General features: G+C 43.8%; 1 protein-coding gene across 1 annotated transcript in view; it reads left to right on the top strand.

The window, feature by feature from the left end:
• Nucleotides 1–939: 939 nt before the first annotated feature.
• The window catches only part of BMP2 (bone morphogenetic protein 2), a 214,660-nt gene continuing 208,714 nt past the window's right edge, over nt 940–6,885 (top strand). The window contains exons 1-2 of the mRNA XM_065682366.1: nt 940–1,108; nt 1,608–1,900. The gene's annotated coding sequence lies outside the window, so the exon portion shown is untranslated. The remainder of the gene's footprint in view (nt 1,109–1,607; nt 1,901–6,885) is intronic.

The following is a 6,885-nucleotide window of genomic DNA, read 5'->3' as shown; positions in this document are numbered from 1 at the left end:
TCGCTAGAACACCGTAACCCCGAGGCCATGGAGCCTCGTGGTTGTGTACGTACCTCATTGGGTATACTTGTTGTTGCTTCACGGAGCCGCCTTGGGTGTGCAAGGGGTTGTCGCTTCTAGGTGGTTGTTGGGAGATTGGAGACTATAGGGAGAAAATAAGCTTAGTTCTGCGGGTACGATGCCAAAGAGTAGGAAGGTGTGTTTTGAGATGTAGGGATGTGTTGTGATGTACAGAATAAAAGTGGGATGAGCTGGCTGGAGATAAGCAAATGCTTCTCTGAGGTGGATTTGCGCAGAAGGCCTTTCTTGCATTAAACCTTTGACTTGCTTGGTGGTGTAGTGGCTAGATGAAATACAGTGAGGAAATAAACCCTAACTAAACTAGTAACTGGAAAGAGAAAGAAAGAATATAAAGGGAAAGTTCTTTCAGATTAAACTCATCCTGAAAAAAGAGCCCCTAGAGGCCATAAAGGCATAAATGGTGCATCTTTGACACTCCATGGGCAACAGTAACTTTAGTTAGAACAAAGCAGATAAGTTGTCAAAGCACAGGTAAAATCACAGGATATTTGCTCCCCTTATTGCTGTCCTAGACTCAGCCACTGAGGCGCTGGCACAGGGTGCCCAGAGAAGCTGGGGCTGCCCCATCCCTGGCAGTGTTCAAGGCCAGGCTGGACGTGGCTTGGAGCAACCTGTGCTAGTGGAAGGTATCCCTGCCTATGGCAGGGGGTTGGAATTGTATGGGCTTTAAGGTCCATTCTAAACCAAACCAATCTGGGATTCTGTGCTTCAGATTGCCTGTGTGTGCACCAAAATCTTGTAGGTATCAGACATGCTTTGAGGCAGGCACTTGACAGTTCATGCCTATTTAGGGCTCTCAGTCACCTGCGGGCACAGGCAGGCCTTCAATTGCCCCAGCCGGGCGCACCTGGGACCAATTCTCTAGTTAAGCTCAGGGTAGGTGTTCAGTCCTTACATGAGTGATGTTATGGGAGCAGTGAAGAGGTTGCCCTCCAGTCCTGGCCTGGCCCTTCATATGGAGCAGCTCTGCTTTTACTGCTCTTTGGCACTGTCTTGACTCAGTGGTTTTTGGATTTTCATAGCACAGGTCAGTAAGCTACCTGGTTTTTATTCTTTTTTATAATACAAGTGTGTATGCAGATGAGCAACTCACATTTAGCAGAAAAGCCCATGAAGTAACCTCAAATTCAGGTCTGAGTTGCTTTCAATAGTTAGAAAAGCTTAAATAGTTGTCACTGAGACAAAATATCCTGGTGTGTGCTCTTTCTTTCTATGTGACCTTGTTTTGCATTACCTATGTGGGTGGGACACAGAACTAAGAAGCTTATCCAGGTGCTCCATTCTGTCTAATCTGAGACAAGATGCAGAGGTCCAGGGGAAAGCTTGTAAACAGTTGAGTCTGTTGCTGCTTAGCTTAGAAGCAAATCCTTGTGGTTTCTTATTTAAACAAATAAAGCACCCATGCTGTGGGGAAAACTGCAGGGCCTTGATTATATCGGGCAAAAAAGATGCTTGAGAGATAACAAATATAAGCAAAGGTGGTTGCCAGGCCAGAGGTATTAACAAACATGGACTCTCATCACCAGGTTGGTCCAAGTCTTGAGCTCTTCTAAGTGTGAGCGCCGTTTTGTTGTTGTTTTTTTTCTCCAGTTGCCTGTGAATAATTACCTTGAGGGAAGAGACTGTGGAGGTGGATATCAGCCTTGTTCTGCTGTGCCAGGAGGGCTATGGTGCGTGTTCCTTCTGCACTGCTCTGGAGAAAATGCCCTGCAATCCATGTGCCAGATCCCTTTGAGAGGGAGATGCACTCGACATGTGCTGGAGGAGCTGGGTGAAGAGGAAAAGGTCTGGAAAATAACCAGAAGACAAAGATGTTTGGGTAAGTTCTCTGAATCTAGCATAAACTGTTGCAAGGTTTAGGTGCTGGGAAGTGGGTGGATTTTCTGTCGGCATTGACCATACCCACAGCATTAAAGGTAGTGATGGTTTACTTCTGAGGAGGTACAAAGTTAAGGTCTGTTTGGAGAGAGCATGCTCACAGGAGGCAGAGGAAATAGGATTTGAACACCTGTAATTCTCCTACCGTTTGAGATGGTGAGTGGGGAAAACTGTAATTGAGCAGCAGCTTTTCTCTGCCAGAAGTACTATGGAAAAAGACAGGAAACCTCTATTTGCACCTTCTCAATCAGTTTCTAAGCTAAAACGCTCCTCTAGTCAAGAATGAGGTTAATGGGATATAGATAACCCATGACTTCATTCTTGGAGTTAGCGAAGACTGCACATGATCTGTTCGGAGTTTGATTTCTTTTCCTATGGGATCTCCTAACTGCCTATAGCTAGGAGGCTCTTAGTAGCTAAATGTGTATTTTGAGCACATGAGAATGTAACATCACAAAGAATAATAAATAAGCATTTTTTAAGTAAAAGACTTAATTCTTCTTCCAATACACTTTCTATAGCTCCCCTCTCCTTGTACTATGCTGCTGTTTTAAGTTATCACTAGTGGGCATATGATGCTTTATTTTTTCTTGTGTTTATGTTACTATTAACAGACACAAGGTCTGGAGAAAGTGTCTTATCTTCTTGGTAGGCCTCTGTATATCTGTTATGATCTTACCTTAGCTATGGGGAAAAGAATTTGCTCAGTATTAAACTTCAGGTACTGCTGGGGTCACTTCAGCTCACAGATGCATCTGTTTCCCAAAATTCCATTCCTGTCCAACCTGCTTTACATAGATTCTCTTTACATCCTCTATGTAGTAGACATAATATTTCTTCCTTCTCCATAAGCAGACTTTCCCACTTGGGGTGTGTCAGGCTGTGTCAAAAGCGGATCCAGAACAGAAACAGAGGAGGGGTGGGGGATGGTATCAACTTGTGGCAAGGGCTGTATTTCCCCCAGGTTTCTTTAGGCACTTCCTCACTTCAGCTTTTCCAAGTGACTGCTCATGAGAGTGGCCTGCGTTTGGAGGGCATTAGGTGAGCTCAGTGTAGGCTTTGAGGTAAAAGTTACATAGATATGTTTGCAAAATACGTACTTGCAGGGACATCTGTATCTGGCACCTCTGGATTTATTAAAGCTGTGAAGGTAAGAAGCTGTTGTTGCTGTCCTGAGTATCCTGGCTTAGATTCCAGGTGAAGACTGTGGTAAAACTAAGGAGAGAATGTCAGTGTTGTATCCCCATGTCTTATAGCTGGTCATCAGAGACTAGTTCTTCATATAATGGCATCAAGTGTAAGAACTGTGCCATCTCTCCCTGTGGAGACCTTGCAATGTTTTGCAATGAGACTTTTGGAGACTGCCTTTGAGACACACCAGGCAGGCAGATGTGTTTTGCTGTGCTGCAGAAAAATGCTTTTCCCTGGCTGTAGCTGAAGTAGTAATGCATGGATCTCTTGTATCCCTCCATTACTAATAAACCCCCCAGTCAGTTCAAACCCTGGAATGAGTACCAGGCAGTACTCACAAAGCTGTTGGGAAAAGCTGATCTTCACCACAGTGGATCTGTAGGTCTCCATGTTTAAAAGCTACTCTGTAATAAATGGCCATGATGAGAAGGATGGTAATACTTTAGTTTTGGTATCTCTTGGCTATGCTGCAAGTTGATGAAGCCAGTAGCATAAGTATCTGAAACTTTGGAAGAAGACAGGACAAAGGGGGATGTCTTTAAGCTGACAGACATTACTGTATTAGACATTAGCAAAAAATGCTTTACTATGAGGGTGCTGAGGTGCTGGCACAGGGTGCCCAGAGAAGCTGTGGCTGCCCCATCCCTGGCAGTGCTTAAGGCCAGGTTGGACAGAGGGGATTGGAGCAGCCTGCTCTAGTGGAAGGTGTGGCAGGGGATAGGAACTGGATGAGCTTTAAAGGTCCCTTCCAGCCCAGACCATTCTGTGATTCTGTGAAATAAGACAACAAGAAATACCTTGTATATGTGGAACAGGAAAACTGAAAATGTCACCCTTTGGAAGATAACCAGCCTACAGTACATGGAGAGATTATACAGCGGTAAGCAATGGTATTTGCATGAAAAGGTAAAATAAATCCCCCTATTTTATTCTTGCTTTAGGAGAGTTTAAACTTCTGTTGCAGGTCTGAACTGGGGTCGGAGGTTGATGTGACTGGGTGCAGAGCAGACAGCCATGATCCATTCTGAGTCAAGCTTGCAAAGAGTCTGTCTACCCTCTGGGCAAGGTGCTTCTGAAGGATTTTGAAGGTTGACCTTCTGTCACTGCCTGTTTCATGCTCATGATGAAACAGCGCCGTGTCTAGTGCAAAGTCTGAGTCATTTAACACTTATCAGAAACCTCTTTGATATGAGGAACAGAGACGGGTGAGTGGGAGGGGTCTTGTTACACAGAGAAAATCAAGGGCAATGATGCCTGAAAATGACCACAACAATGTGTATGTGACCCAGACAGCTGATTGAATGACTCAGACCTCTGTCACTGCTTTCAGCTGAAGCAATGATGCTCTGCAAAGCTTTAGTTGCAAGTAGTGCTCCTTTTCCATGACCAAGAATGAGCTCATCCTACCATTCAGCCTCTTACCTTCCTTCAGTCCCTTTGCTGCCACACAGAGCAAAAACCACTGGTTTGAACTCTTCAGGCTGGAAAAAAAACCCAGCTGATGGCTTGGTTGTCAAATGTGACTCTTAGTGTTACCTTTTCTTGTGCTCCTGTCAAGTCAAGGCTACAGGGAGATGTTCCCAAGTGAAAGAATATTGGGCAACTTTGAAAAGTGTATCTGCATGGTAAATTAAAAGAAGCACATTTTCCTTCTCCACCCTTAGAATCTGAACACCTGCTCTGGAGTTGTAAAAGTTATGAGTTAGAAGTTATTATGCCTGACTGTGTACATTAGAAGTTCCAGGCTACAAGATACAGTGTAGTGTTGGCCAATGGGTTTAGTCTGCACTCATGTTGTGTTTCTTGTGGATCCCAAGCAAACTTTAACACATTCATGCTAGCTTTGTTGTGGGTGTGAGAAAGCAAGTAGCAGTTCTCATTCTTCAAGTAGGAAATAGGACTGGAGTGGCTACAGGGCTGTGCAAAGTTATACACCTTTCAGAGGGTGGAACTAAGCTAAAATCCTGATGCCAAGGCTGGAGCTTTAGCTGGAAGGCCATGCATGTTTTACTGCTTGTACATAAAGCTAATACTACACCTTTTGTAGCAGCCTTTTGGTAATAGGATGAGTTAGTAGCAATAAAATGTGGTCACGTCCTGTAGAACTGTGTGTGGGTTTGGTTGGTGTGTGCTGATCTGCAGTCTGCTGCTTGCTAAATAACTGAGCCTCTGTTGTCCATCCTGCAAGCTTTGATAACAGTGTTCCTTTTTGTTCCAACAACACAGTTCTGAGATGCTGGGGTGAGTAAAGCTATACAGTATTACTGCTGTGTCTGTGATGGATCTTTTAGTCTGTTAATATTAGGTTTACTGTATCATGTCTGATGAGGATGTCTCACAGTTGTATTCCTAGCTGTTGGAACAGGTGAAGTAAAGGTCCCAAAGGCAAACAGGATTTGATAGTATTCCTTCTAAAACTGGAATGCAGAAGACTGGCTTCAAAATACTTGTTTGATTACATGCTCTTATTATAACTGTTTTCCTTAGGATACTATTTCTCAGCTGGAGTGACATTCTGAGATATTATCTGAAGCTGGATTGGGGCTGTTTGATGGAAGCTTTTAAGATAAATAGACTCACCTTTGTTTGACCTTTTCAGTTTGAAACTGTTCAGATTAATACCACCCAGAGTCATTCTTCATGCTTTTTAAGACACTTTAAATATTACAGCTGTACTTACAAGATCTAAATGGAACTGAACGTCATATGTCTGTGCAGATTGACTAAAGACAGTCTTGCCCTAAGGAGCCTGGAGCTGCAAGAGGAGAACCTTGTACGGTAAAAGAATGACTGGAGGTTGTAGAGGGTTTCAGTTGCAAATGGGGTGTTTTAGAGACACAGGCAGTTCATGCAGGGCTGTAGAGATGTTCTCTGTGGGCAGGATTATCCCCAGGGACCTCCATTAGAAGATCTGAAGTGGACTTCTCTGGTCCATGCAACGTGGTGTGGAGCAGGAGGCTGCATCTCGCTGTGAAGCAATTCATTAACAGACTTGTATTTTAAATGACGCTTCTGTGGAAGTGGGTTGTGCAACTCTCCTGAATGAATAAGTTCTGATGAAAGCAATATGAATGATGCGTTGCTAAACTTGCGTTTCCCACCCAAACATACAACTTTTTATGCTACGCCCAGCCTTTTAAAAATAGAAGCTTTAAATAAGACTTTCCTGTCTCTATTCTGGCATCTAAATCAGTGTCAGCATTTTCCAAAGGGCTGAGCAGTGTCTGGAGTTCCCCACAAGGGCTGTGACCAGTGAAAGATGCAGCATAGGTACCACTCTGAAAGATCATGTGCAGATTCACGTGCCTGAGGGTAGGTTTTCTCCTTGTTTTTCCTTTCTCCTTCCTCCCCGGTCTCTTGGTGGATTAACAGCTCTTAGGATCTTACCATTACCTTCATGTTAATTCATGTTTCTCAGAGCTTCACCTCTGCAAGCAAGGCTAGACTCTGAGAACAGTGTGTTCCAAATGGAATAGGGAATGTTGTATTGCTTATTTACATACTGATTTAAGAAGAAAGCCCTCACCAAGGCACATCTCTTTAAAAACTGGAAAAGTTTTCAAGCCTTGAAGTACTGCTCTAAGTATTTCTTTACAAAGGAGGGAATCTCTGAAGATGACCAAACCAGCAGTTGTCATAATAGAGGTGTCAGTCGCATCTCTTTTTTCTGGCCCTGACCCAATGTTGTGCTTCTTGCCCGTGCTTGCACTTGCGATTGGACCAGTTGTTATTTTC

Source organism: Lathamus discolor, chromosome 5 (assembly GCF_037157495.1).
Source record: "Lathamus discolor isolate bLatDis1 chromosome 5, bLatDis1.hap1, whole genome shotgun sequence".
NCBI classification, from domain to species: Eukaryota; Metazoa; Chordata; class Aves; order Psittaciformes; family Psittacidae; genus Lathamus; species Lathamus discolor.
Note: the sequence above shows the minus strand (reverse complement) of the source record. Positions and strands in the feature narration are given on the sequence as shown.